Source organism: Hakea prostrata, chromosome 1 (genome assembly GCF_041222555.1).
Source record: "Hakea prostrata isolate BN-2017 chromosome 1, UWA_Hpros_2, whole genome shotgun sequence".
In the NCBI taxonomy this organism is placed as follows: domain Eukaryota; kingdom Viridiplantae; phylum Streptophyta; class Magnoliopsida; order Proteales; family Proteaceae; genus Hakea; species Hakea prostrata.
In genome coordinates this window covers 49,304,107-49,318,475 of record NC_142600.1, presented here as the reverse complement: position 1 = coordinate 49,318,475, position 14,369 = coordinate 49,304,107, and the positions used below count along the sequence as shown (strand labels likewise).

General features: G+C 39.7%; 1 non-coding gene across 1 annotated transcript; it reads left to right on the top strand.

The window, feature by feature from the left end:
- The first annotated feature begins 2,377 nt into the window (after positions 1-2,377).
- On the top strand, positions 2,378-2,484 carry LOC149029088 (small nucleolar RNA R71). Its single transcript, XR_016171280.1, has one exon. It is a non-coding gene; the product is annotated as a small nucleolar RNA R71 (small nucleolar RNA).
- Positions 2,485-14,369: the final 11,885 nt, after the last annotated feature.

Genomic DNA, 14,369 nt, shown 5'->3' with positions numbered 1-14,369 from the left:
TCAGAGAAAGTAACTATAGAGTATAGCAGAAAATAACTCTATAGATCAAATGCAGAAGAGTAGATCAAAATTGTAAAGTAATTCTAAATTTATTACAAATGAAATAAACTAAGAATAAGACTACGTCTAGTCTAACCTTCCATAGGCTCTTCGTCTTCTTCTTCTTCTTCTTCTTCTTCTTCTTCTTCTTCTTCTTCTTCTTCTTCAATCCTTGTCTTCTTCACCTTGGGTTATGTACTTGCAACTTTGGATCAGCATCTAACTCAAGAATTTTATGCATGCATATTGATGCACTTCCTTCATGATTGGATTTAGCCTCCTTTGCTGCTCCACAGAATTATTACAGCAGTCTTCTAGCAGAATTTTATGCATGCATATTGATGGGCTGATTCCCTTGATATTTGATATGGTCTATACTAATGCTTTGCAGTATTTCTTCAGCATTTTAAGTAGCATATCCTCTTGCTCTGTTGTTAGCACTGCTGAAATGATAATAGGGAGTGTCTTGGCTTCACCCAAATAGGCATACCTAAGGTGTTTTGCAAAAGGTTTCAATTCTAACAAAGGTGGCTCTTCAATTGATGGTTTAGGGGATTTAGTTTCAAACTCAGATAATCCAGGAGGCTCAAATTGACTCCCTCTCAATTTCTCAGCTGGTCTTACATCTAACCAAGCCATGTATCTACTTGCTTCATCACCTACGTGTGCAATTTTTGATGCCAATGAAAGCTCTAATGGATCTTGAATGCTTCTTTTTTCAACTTCTTTTAAAATCAGCTCTTCAATAACATCTACAATTGAGCATTGCTCTATCTCATCTGGAGATTTCATTGCCTTGAGAACATTGAAAGTGACTTGCTCTCCATTTACCAGTTGCCAAGAAGGGTCTTCCAAGAATGATGGGCACATCTCTATCAGCTTCAAAATCAAGAATAATAAAATCAGTAGGGAAGATAAACTTATCAACTCTTACCAACACATCTTCAATTTTTCCTTCAGGATGAGCTAAAGATCTATCAGCCAGCTGAAGTGTTATTGTAGTTGGCCTTGCTTCTCCCACACCAAGCGTCTTGAAGATTGACATTGGCATAAGGTTAATGCTTTCTCCAAGATCACAAAAGGCTCTCCCAATATAATTATCTCCAATAGCACAGGGGATGGTGAAACTTCCAGGATCTTTTAATTTTGGAGGAAGCTTGTTTAGCAAGAAGGCACTACTCTCTTGTGTCATGGCCACTGTCTCAAACTCTCCAAATCTCTTTTTCTTGGAAAGGATGTCTTTCATGAATTTCACATAATTTGGCATTTGTTCAAGTGCTTCTACCAATGGAATATTGATGTGGAGTTGCTTCAGAACATCCAATAATTTCTTGAATTGATGGTCTTGCTGCTGCTTATGAAATCTTTGAGGAAAAGGAGGTGGTTTATAACTCTGTTTTTCTAGAGAATTTTGTTGCATTGGTGCTGTAGCTGTGGGTTCAACACTCTATTTTGTAGAATTAGAGTGTTCCTTTTGAACATCAACTGTATCTTCATTCTCCCCTTCTTCTTGGATAGAAATAGGTTCCTTTTGTTGGCTAGACTTTGAATGAGGTTGCTCTAGAGGTTTTCCACTCCTAAATGAAATAACTTTGCAATGCTCTTTGCCTTCACGCCTAGGATTTTCCGTGTCACTTGGCAATGATCCTTGATGTCGATTACTTGAAGCATTAGCCAGCTGTCCTACTTGATTCTCCAGATTCCTCAATAAGATGCTTGACTCTGAATAGTTGCATCATTCTTTGCCATATACTCCTTCAATAGAATCTCTATTGATGAAGAGGGTTCCATAGGCTGAGTCTTCACTTGCTGTTGAGCACTTGGAATCTGATGAGGTGGAGTTGGGATGGAAGATGGGCCTACATTCTATCCTTGAGCATTCCAAGAGAAGTTAGGGTGCTGCCTCCAACCAAGATTATAGGTGTTGGAATATGGGTTATTGGCCTTGTTGAAATTACCAACATGATAGGCAGATTTCTGGGTTGGATGGACAACTATCAAAGAAATGCTCCCCACTACAATATGTACAAGAGACTGCTGTGTTTTGTTGTATTTGTATAGCTGCAGCCAGGTTTATTGATTTTAGCACACTAGTTAAGGATGACACTTGTGCAGTTAAGGCTATCATTGCATCCAACTCATAAATCCTGCTACTCTCTTATTTACAGCAGCTCTTTCAGCTCGCCATTGGTAGTTGTTGTTGGCCATTCTCTCCAAAATCTCATAAGCTTCATTGTAAGACTTTGCCAATATAGCCCCATTTGCTGATGCATCCACTATGGACCGAGTTTGTCCATTTAAACCATTGTAGAAAGTCTCCATTTGAATCCAATGGGGAATTCCATGGTAAGGACATTTACGCAAGAGCTCCTTAAATCTTTCCCATGCCTCATGCAAAGATTCACCATCCAATTGTTGAAAACCAGTGATATCATTTCTGAGCTTGGCATTCTTTGTTGGAGGGAAGTACTTCATCAAGAACTTCTTCACTAAATCATTCCATATGGCTACAAACTGTGGGGGTAAAGAGTCCAACCATGCTCTGGCCCGATACCACCATGCTTTGTCTTGATACCGCAATGAGTAAGGGAATACCTTCAGTCTCAAGGCTTCTTCGGTTGCTCCAGGTATCTTAAAAGAATCACTTACCTCTATAAAGAGTCTAAGATGGAGATGAGGATCTTCTGTTGGCATCCCATTGAACTGTCTCACAGTTTGGAGCATTTAAAACATCATAGGCTTAAGTTCAAAATGTAATGCTTGGATTTCTGGCCTTACTAGACTTGGATTCAGCTCATGCAACATCGGTACAACATATGCTCTAATGGCCTTGTCTCTATTCTCACCCTCAGCTTCCATATTATTCTCATTATTATTCACCAAATTTCTCATTGCTTCAGCCATTGTTTGAACTACTGCTAAACCTCACTGCTCCTTTCTTCTAGCTCGAAATGTCCTTTCGATTTCAAAGTCAAAGGGTATCAACTCTTGATTAGGCAGTGGATTCATACAAGGGTAAAAGCACCTAGGAATAAAAGAAAACTAATATCAAAGTAAAGAAATTTCTGTAAATAATACAAGAAATGACTTCTACACCAATTATTAACCACAAAATTCCCCAGCAATAGCGCCAAAAACTTGTTGCTTGTATCTAAAGATGCTACGCAAGTGCACGTGTCACAATCAAGTAATATATAGTAAGTAGAGTATTGATCCCACGGAGAATTTTATCTTTAACTTTCAATGTAAAAGGAAAACTAATTTAAACAAGATTGCTTTGTGATTAATGAACTACATAAACAAAGGACAGGGAATTAAACTAGAGAATCTAAATGGAGAATATGCAATAGAAGGAACTTTAATGAATGGTATGAGTGTTGGGAATCAATTTTCGCTCCCCTAAATTTATAATGCAGATACTATAGCAATACTATAGCACAAAGTATATCAAGAACCTGGAACGAAATGACTTAATGGCATTTTCCAATCCACATATGCATTAGCATCCTAATTCAAAATCCTCATATTCCTATGGAGAAATGAAATGAGAATGCAACTTATACCCAATTCCAATCATGGCAACGTGAGGCAAGTGAGCATTCCTACCCAACATACTAATTAGTTAAATCCAAATGAAGGTTAAACTAACCCACGCCATTCAGCAATCATCTAGACTCAATTACCTTTCCAGTTAACTAAAATCACAGCATTCATTCATGGATGATCAGTCAATAAATGAAATTAATCAATAACTAACATACTTAATTCATTGATAATACACTGTACTACAATAAAACAAAAGAACATTGAATAATTACAACTCAAAATACAGGTTCAGATACTCTTATCATCCCAACACAGTAAGAACTTAGCTCATATCAGAATTCAACATCGTTCAACTAGAGTATGAGGAATAGAATTATAAAACTGAATAGAAAACTAGGAGATGCAATGCTTCCACACGAGCTCAAGCTTTCTTCTCCAACAGGTCTCTTTCTCCAGCAGCTCTGTTTCTTCCACAAGAGCTCAGCTCTTCTCTTTTCTCTATTGCAATCTACCTCCTTTTCATTCTCCTGCCTCTTTCTCTTTCCCCCAAAAATTCCCCCAATGATAGGGTAGAAATTTGGACTGTAGGATTAGAATGTTCCCTTATGATATCCAAGGCTGAGATTCTTCAAGTATTTACAAGAGGAAAGTCCCAATTAGTCAGCCCTTTTTAGTCATTTCTACGTGAGTTCAATCTGTGAATATTCTGCTCCGCGATGCTGCAGCATCTTTACAGCAAAGTGAGAGGACATGTTGTTTGTCTATTATGGATCTTCACCTACAGTGCCAAGAGAAAGAGGATTACTCAAATTCATCCATTAACTGAAGAGAAAATCATACAAGAATGACATAAAGGACCTTTACAAAATTTAAAATGTTAAGACTCACTAAAACAACATCTCATGACAACTAACACTAAAAAAAAGATAAAATACTCTTAAATCAAGCTATCTCAAGTATAAAATTACCAATCTTAACTCTATTTCATAGAGTTATCAGTCTTGCATCCTTCTTGGACATTCCATGGCTGGTGTGAAACCCATCCCTACCTAACCTTGGCCTTGACCCGGATCCAAGACGTTTGTAGGTCCGAAGACCCGGAGTGGTGGAAGAAGAGACTTATGGGCTCTCAAAGTTGAAGACTCAGTGTATGATTCGGAGCCCATGGATATTGACAGTGAAGCCCCTTACTTGGATACTGTGAAATCCAGCCCAAACCTAGCCTGGGATACCCTATTTGTTTTGGGATAAAGAAAGACTTGTTTAATGTTAGACCTTGAAGTTGGACCTTGATTTCAATGTTGTTATCCTTGAAAGCCTTAGGAGGCCATGTCTGGCCTTATCCTTACCCTGACCCGGCCCGGAAATTGTATTGTCTGTAGATCCAATGACCCGAAGTGGTGGGAGAAGTCCTTGTGGACCCTTTTGGTTGATGATTTTGTGTCAGAGCCCAAGCCCATGGACATTGACGATGATGCCCCTCACATGAGAGCATTGTCAGTGTTAGTTTTGAATCTGCGCACCGAAGAGGGGTGAATTAGTTGAAATACCTATGAACTCTTGTGCTCAATCCGAAATTCTTTCCCAAAACTAGACTTCTTTATGGACTTGGAGGAGAAAATCCCACTCAATTTGACCCCATATAGCCCTCCAAATCCCTGTCCGAAGTTGCTGAACTATGTCTGGCAAATCCTGCTTGCTCATCGAAGAAGGTGAGCTTATTTGGTCCCATGATTGATACAAAGGTATTTCTGGAAACTAGACTTCTTTATTGACTTGTAGGAGAAAACCTCACTCAATTTGACCTTGTATAGCCCTCCGAATCCACATCCGAAGTTGTTGAACTATTCCTGAAAATTCTGTTGAAACTATTGTTGGTCGATACTGTTGGTCGATACCCATCAGCCCAAGCTATCGACCAACAAGCCCAGATTGGAATAAAAAGGTGATTTTTGGATATTCCTTCCTCCTTTTAAGTGAAACCTCAAACTTAAATCATTATTTCACTCATTTCAACATCTGAGAACATGGGAAAGCTCCTCTAAGCCTCCTCCTTGGCTTGGGTGTTGATCTTCTTCAAGAATCCTTTGTCTCTCTTCTCAAATTTCATCTACAAGGTATGTGTTCTCTCACTTTCTCTCTATTCTACTCCTATCTGCTCTTGTCTTGTACTCAGTTCGTGAAGAAGGTGCTGCAAACTTGCAACCACCTCTTCTACAAGCTCTCTTGGGTTGATTAAACCTCTCTTCATTCTTTCCATGCTATGTTTCTTATACTTGATGTTCTTGCTTTCTTATTTTGATTTCCTCTTCATGGAAACATGAGTTCATCTTCTTAATCTGATTTTCTTTAGCAAATAGGTCTGATTATATGTTAGTAATTGTCTATATTCTGCTGCTCATCATTCTATTAATTGAATTCCTAAGTTCTCTTGCAATTTCATATGATTCCATTAAAGAACATGATTCTTGCAAGTTTGAACCTAGGAACTCAATTTGGGCAATTTGACCATTGGATCATGTTAATTCTTGCTACATAGCCTCCTGCTACTGTTCCTAGCATTCCCTCCAAGTTTCGTATCGATCCGAGACCCGGAAGACCAATTTTGAGCCAAAACCCAAAAATCCCATTTGCTGTCCAAGACTCTGTTGGTCGATACTATTGGTCAATACCATCAACCCAATGTATCAACCAATAGTGTTGCTGTCAACAACTTTTGCCCAATTTTGATTCGTTCGATCTCCGATTGTTCCAATTTATTCTCTAATCCTTCATGTATATATGTTTGTTTAGGGCTTTAAGACTATAATTGGACCATTCTCTTGTGACTTCGGATCATCTTCTTCACAATTTGAGGTAAGGACGGTTATTGCCATATAACATAGACTGTATGACTTTTACACTGTTGTTGGTAACTTAGTAGACTTAACTTATTAGTTGATTTTAGACATCATATGACTACTGTAGTTACCTTATGACAGTAGCACCATGCTTAATTACTTGGTTTATCATGTTTACTTATTCTTGTCATTTATTTATACACTGTATTATGAGATGTTATGACATGCTTTCAATATGATAATGTATTGTTGACATGTAATGGATGGAAGTAAGCATGTGATTGCTTAGGTATGATTTGGGATTGGGGAGTGCCCTACTGGTACTTTTGTCCTTGGACATTGGAGGGAATAGTATGGGATGTTCTCCGAAGATGCCCATCGACGCTTTCCTGGATCATTGGATGACATTCATAGGACTTGTCTAGTGGTGTTTGGCTAGGATGTCGCTGTCGTATCAGACTAGAATCGGAAGGGCATTGAGACCGAACGACCCGTGGTAGTAGTGTGGATTTGTGGGCGCTCAAGACCGGTAACCACCCCGTGAGAGGACATAAATCGCATTGCGGATACCTGAAAGGGGCCATTTATTGGTAGGGTTGCAAATGGCTAGACTTGGGCTCACGGGCGCTCAAGACCGGTGAAATGATCCGTGAGGGGATGTGAGAGCTTCCCGTCTACTATTTGTGGATGACCAGTGGGGTTGATGAGTCCGGTGGGTAATATCCGTGACTCTAGTGTGAAGGATACCGGAAAGGATCTCGAGAGGGGAGGAATGGACGTATATGGAACTGACATGATATGACTATGTAGATGAATTGCATTAGGCTAGGCTTTACCTTGACATGCGCCAATACTTAGACCAATGGTGATGTGAGAGAGTGGTGACCGAAACACCTAACTATGGATTTGTCCGAGAGGGATGCATGACCCAATTCCCCCCGGTGATGAGTGACTGAGACTACCTAAAGAAGTATGGTGCTATGACTTAAAGCATGTCTACCATAGAGACCAGCATACTTAGAGTTAGATTCATGTTTGCATCATATGTCTCATATCATATTGCATCATGCTATGCTGTGCATCATATGATTTATGTTATTATGGAATAACTTTCCTTGCTTAGTTATTTTGAACTCACTCCTTTTTGCAACATATTTGTTAGACATTTCTGCAGGTACTACTACTGTTGATTGTGACGGTCAACACTTTGAGGACTAAGTTGGTGACTCATACCACTTTGGCTACGGTGACTACATCGGTGAAGGCTATCAGTTCAAGACTCATATTTGTCAGGAGTAGATCTGACCTGGCTTAGTTTCTTATGATTATGTTATTAAGGAGACATTGTATAAGTTAGAAGAAACTATAACTTAGTTGCTTACCTTGTTATTTCCCTTCTTTGGAGATCTGGTTGTAATCTTTACCTTATTTCGATCTACCTTCTGCACACGTTTGTAGAGTATATTTCCCCTATACTCTATAGTGGTCTTTTGATTCGGTACTTGTTATTCTGGCACTCGATGTTCTTTGTGATCCTTCTGTGATCATTTCTTAACTTTTATTATTAGATTACTTGAATACTATAAATTGTTCTTGCTTTTGATTATATTATTGTGATAAGTGGATATGATCGTTCCTAAACTGGATCTGTTGGGCTGTGGATCACTCCCGAGTAACCCAGATAGGGTACCCCTTGGGTGGATTCGGGGCGGGATGTGACAGATACACTGTCAGTGTTCAGCGAGAAACTGCACCTAGAAGTGGGGAAGCTTAGTTGAAGTGCTTGATGAGCTTCCAGTCTTGTTTCGAAGGTATCTCTCTACTCTAGACTTGTTTATTGACTTGTAGGAGAAAACCCAACTCAATTCGGACCTGTATAGCCTTTCAATTCCCTGAATCAAGCTTGTTGTATATGCTTGGTCGACTAATTGGTTGACTGGTCTACTCGACCAATAGTTGTACAAATTCTCGAATAAGATGCTTTTTGGATATTCCTCTCTCTATTAAAGTGGTTCTTGTGTTTTGAACCCTATTATACTCATTTAGGCCACTGAGAACGAGAGTGGAGCTCCCAAGGCACTCTCTTGGTGTTTGGGAAGGATTCTTGACCCCAATCATTGCAATCATTGTCTATTGTCTCCATTTGCACATTCAAGGTATGATTTATCACTCTCACTCTCTATTCTACTCTTTTCTTTTTCTTTTCATGCTGTTACAACCTTGGAGCTGATGCTGCAACCTTGCAACCAGCACTCCAAGTGTTCACTCTTAGCTAATCATTGATCTCACTCTATTTCCATTGATGCTATGCTCTCATTTCAATCCTTGCATATGCATTACTTTGATTTTCTTCTTAACTTCATGTGTTCTTATTCTAAACTGAGGTTTATAGTGTGCAATGTCTATGTTCTATGCTAGCATATGATTCTAATCCATTGCCCATCAGTTCCCCTAGCTAATTCAATCAATTCCAATGCAATTTCAGTTGATTTCAAGCCATGCTATGATTCTTGTCTTTAGAACATAGGGTCTCAATTTGGGGGTTTTCAATTGGGCCATTGGATTAGGCTAATTCTTGTTATGTAGTGATTTTATATTGTTACAATGAATCCCTCCATGTTTCGGATCGATCCGAGCCCCAGAAGATCGATTTTTAGCCAAAAATCACTATTTGGCTTCGGGCACTATTCACTTGGTTGACTGATTGGTCGACTGAGTCAGTCGACCAAGCCAGTCTGCCAATCAATTGCTGAATTGTGTGCTTCACCGATTTGATCCGTTCGACCTCCAATTTTTCCAATTTCTTTTCTAATCTTTCATTTATGTTTGTTTAAGGTCTTAATACCATCTTTGGATCATCCTTTTGAGATTATTGGGTTATCATCATCATGGTTTAAGGTAAGGATGGTTATACCCATATGAAATAGACTATGTGATTGTTACACTGATGTTGGCAACTTAGAAGGCTCAGGTTATTGGTTGTACTTAGACATCATATGACTACTATAGTTACCTTATGATAGTAGCACCATGATTAATTACTTTATCTATCATGTCTATTTCATTATTGTCATTTACTTATATACTTAATCATGTGATGTTATGACGTATCTTTCAATATGATGATATATCATGTATGTATGATATGATGAACTGAGAATGTGATTGGATAAGTATGATTTGGGATTGGGGAATGTCCTTTTGACATTTCTGTCATTGGACATCCGAGGGAATATTATGGGATATTCTCCGAAGATGCCCATCGACACTTTCCCGGATTATTGGGTGACATACATAGGATTTGTTTAGATGTGCTAGTTAGGACATCCCCGTTGTATCAGACCCGAATCGGAAGGACATTGAGACCAAACGACTAGTGGTAGTAGTATGGTTTGACGGGCACTTAAGACCGGTAACCACTCCGTGAGAGGACATAATTCATACTACGGATACCCGAAAGGGGCCATTTATTGGTAGGGTTGCAAATAGGTAGACTTGGGCTCACAGGCGCTCAAGACCGGTAACCAACCTGTGAGAGGATGTGAGAGCTTCCCGTTTACTATTTGTGGATGACCAGTTGGGTTGGTGAGTCCGTAGTCTAGGACTATGCTGACTTTAGTGTGAAGGATACCGGAAAGGATCGCCCGAGGCGAGGAATGGACGTATTTGGATCTGACATGATATGACTAAGTAGAAACTTGCATTGGGCTAGGTTTCACCACGCATACTTAGACGCATACTTAGACCAATGGTGATGTGAGAGAGTTGTGACTTAAACCCCAACCATGGATTGTTCGGAAGGTTTTAGGCCCCATTTACCCGGTTTGAGTGATTGAGACCCACCTAAAGAAGTATGGTGCTATGACTTAAAGCATGTCTACCATAGAGACTAACATATGTAGAGTTAGTATCATACTTGCATCATGTGTTTCATATCATATTGCATCATGTTATGATTTGTATGATATGGTTTATGTATTATGGATTAACTGCCTTGCTGAGTTCTTTGAACTCATTCCTTTTTGTGCAATTGTTTTGTTAGACTTCTCCACAGGTACCGAAGAAGCTGATGGCACATACTTTGAGGTGGACCAGGATTCCACATACTACATTGAAGGTCCTGGCCATTATGAAAGTTACTGTGCAGGTGCCGAGGGTGATTACCCTCCGTACCAGGATTAGCCAGACTTTGGTGTGGGAGAGGCCCTGCTTGGTTTCCTTCGTGGACACTTATGAGGACACCCTGTACAAGACTGAGGAGACCTTAGCTTAGGCCTTTTTATTGTTATTCCTTTGGAACTTGGATATGTAATTAACTTTCTTTTGATATACTCTTAGATTTTGAATTTGTAACATAACTTTGATTGAATACTTTTTTGCTGCCACTGAGGGAGTGACTTCCACTCACTCTCTCTCTTTGGATTATATTTATACATTGGTATCATCTTTATTCCACACTCTGATTAGTTGTTCTTATCTTATTCATGATTTCTTTTATTATATGCTTTTACCTTGATTATTATTGTTCACCATTGTATTATCGCATATGTGGGAGACATGGTTGCTCAATACTTGATCTTCGGGACTGTGGATCAGATACCCGGGTATGCCTGGTAGGGTACCGGCTAGGTGGATGTGACAGAGTGGTATCAGAGCCAAAAGTTCAAGTAAAACCCCAACCACAGAAACGATAATTGAACATTCCTGAGTCATAGATCCAGAAATGATTCCTGTATTCTTAGAAGTGAATAATAAATAACTCGGATTAAAAACTTAATTAATGAAGCATAAGTGATTTGTTGAATAATATACAATAATTATAATTTAACAAGCATCAGTTAATGAAATAAAAAGAAAAGTGAATAATGCACAATAATAAAGTGAAATAAAAGCGAATTTCATTAACTTAAGAAAGTTTTACATCAAACTACATATGAAAGCATAAACTGAAATCCTAGTACAATATGTCTATCTAGGAGACTCTGCTTATGATCCCTAAATGCCCTGACATCATCCGAGATCTGTGTGAGCTAAGACTGTAGCTGATCCCGTTTGGACTCTATATGTGTATGCCTCATCTCTATCATCTCTTACATCTATGTATGCCTCGCCTCCATCATCTCATACATCTGTGTTTGCCTCGACTCTATCCTCTCATACGTTTGCTCCTGTCTGACCTCCATCCTCTCTAGCATGGAAGTCATGGAAAGCATCTGTGCATGTAAGTCAGGTGTCTCTATAGCGGCATATGATGGGCCCCCTACCTCGAAGTATGATGCAGGAACCCCCTGATCATCCTGACCAGCATCAGGCATCTTTGCATCCTCTCCATCCTGATCATCTGAATCTGACCCATCCTGTCCCTCAACCACTGGTGCCACCTCATCCTCATACTCGGACTCTGACTCATCCTCCAGACCTAGTGATCGCACAGCATTATCTAGTTGCATGAGTCCAATGGTCCTAGTGCCGATCAGATATCCTAAACCTCTGGTCATCTCCTCACCCTTGAGTCCCACCTCGAAATACCTGAAGATCAGTGTCAAAAGTCATCCAAAACATAGATTCCTCATACTCGAGCGCTCTACAATATCGATCATGACATTTTGTATAATATATGCTAGATCTATCTCAAAACCTATGTAAATGGAATATATAACTAAGGTCTCCATCACTATGACCTGATGGTGATGTCTTGCCTTGGCATAATGTTCTTGCCCACAATCCGACCAATCACCCTCACTACCGGAGTCATCTCTCCATTGATCTGTGAACTATGGCATCGATCGTCATCCCATAGTGTGGCACATATCTCGTGCAACTCATATGGAAGGACATGTCTGTACACTCTACCACTGACTGGTATCCATGTGCAAGTGTGCGGTACCCCAAAAATCTCTGCGAGTGTGCTGGTAGTGAAGCGAATCTATGTCCCCCAGACCTGACTAGCTACTACCAGCTGAAGCATATCTACTCCCAACCCCTCCTCAAACGATGTCAAATTGCTGTAGAATAGCCGAACCAACTTCGGATACACCGGTAAATCCTTTATAAAAAGGTGTGTCCATCTCAGCGTATCAAACCGTCGTCTGATCCTAAAGGTCCTCAACTCTCGCAACTGAAGTACTCGACCGTGCTCAATGCAAAAATGTCCAAAATAAGTCTCATATAAAAACTCTGCCTGTGGTGTCATAAATCTATGTCTGTCTATGACCTCCTCTCGCGGAAAAGGTGGAGCCTGTCCTCGACCTCTCTTGGCCCCTACTAATCTACCTCTACCATGGCCTCCTCCTCGTCCTCGTCTATCCATGATGACTGTACCTATAGAAAAAGATTAAACAAGTCAATGTTAGAGAATTACCAAAGAAGTTTAGACAAGGAGGGCATTTTTGTCAGTTTTGGAAAATTTTGATTTTGGGGAAAATTCAAATTGAACATACTAGCATGTGCATATTACCTTGAATTTCATGCTTATGAAGTTTAATTGATGAAAACCCCTCGAAATCACGGCCTAAAGCGGAAAATTCAGCAAGTAGAAGATGGGATTTTTGCTTCTTAGGTCAAAATTGGGGATTTTTGAAAACATCAAAATTGGTTGAAACGAATTGCATGAGTACCTCTAGCATATCATTTCTAGCATGTGACAACTGATTTCATGTTAAAATTCCAAGCGGTCTGAGAGTAATCAAGTTTTTCCCAAAGTTGGTGATTTTGGTTGCGTTAGCGTAAGGAAGTTGGTGTTTTTGTGTTTGCTTGATGTTTAAGGCTTGTTTTTTCATGGAAACTATGGGATTATGTCGCTAAGCATGCATGAACATGTTTCTAACCTAGAACAACAAGTTAAACATGGAATTTCATGGAATCTAAACAAAGAAATCAACTTGAGAAGATGATGGATATTGTTTACCTTGTTTGGATCTTCTAAATGTGTTGTGTTGATGTTGTTGAAGCTTCTAGACACTTGGAATGTCTTTGGAAACCTTGGCAAGATGGTTCTCCAGAGCCCTTCCTTGAAGATTTTGAGTTAGAAGTGAGAAATGAAGTGGGAAATGAAGTTTAAAGCCCCAAAATTTGTGGCTGATGTTGCTTGGTCGACTGATTGGTCAACTGAACCAGTCGACCAAAGGAGGACAGAATGCCCTGTTTTGGTTTTTGCTTGGATTTTCGGCTCGGATTTTGAATTTTTGACCATTGTTTGCTCATTATGTTGATGATTCTAAGTATGTTTAAGCATTCTAATCACTTGGTCTTGAAGTTGTTGACGAATCTTCGATGTTGGTGTTGTCATCTTTGTTTGCAGAATGGTTGTCCTGAGAAACCGACTTGTAGGATCCAGTAGCGCCGGTAATGGTGAGACGCCTGCTGGTACTTCAGACCAATAGACACAAGAGAACAGTCACACCACTACTGACCTCCCAAGTGCTCCTGAGATCGGAAGTTTTCGGGATATTGCTAATGTTATGAATAACATGATGCAACAACAGGCAGCCCATTTTACTCAGATGATGACAGGCTTCATGGCGGTTCAAGGCGGGAATCGTTCTGGAGGGCAAGTAAACCCTCATGTTCCAGCTCCGTATGTGGAGAGGTTCGCTGGTGTCACATCCTGCCATAGATCCACCCAAGGGGTACCCTATCTGGGTTACTCGGGAGTGATCCACAACCCAACAGATCCAGTTTAGGAACGATCATATCCACTTAGCACAATAATATAATCAAAAGCAAGAGCAATTTATGGTATTCTAGTAATCAAATAATAAAAGTTAAGAAATGATCACAGAAGGATCACAAAGAACATCAGAGTACGGAATAACAAGTACCAAGTCAAAAGACAACTATAGAGTATAGGGGAAATATACTCTACAAACGTGTGCGGAAGGTAGATCGAAATAAGGTAAAGGTTACAACCAGATCTCCAAAGAAGGCAAATAAAAAGGTAAACAA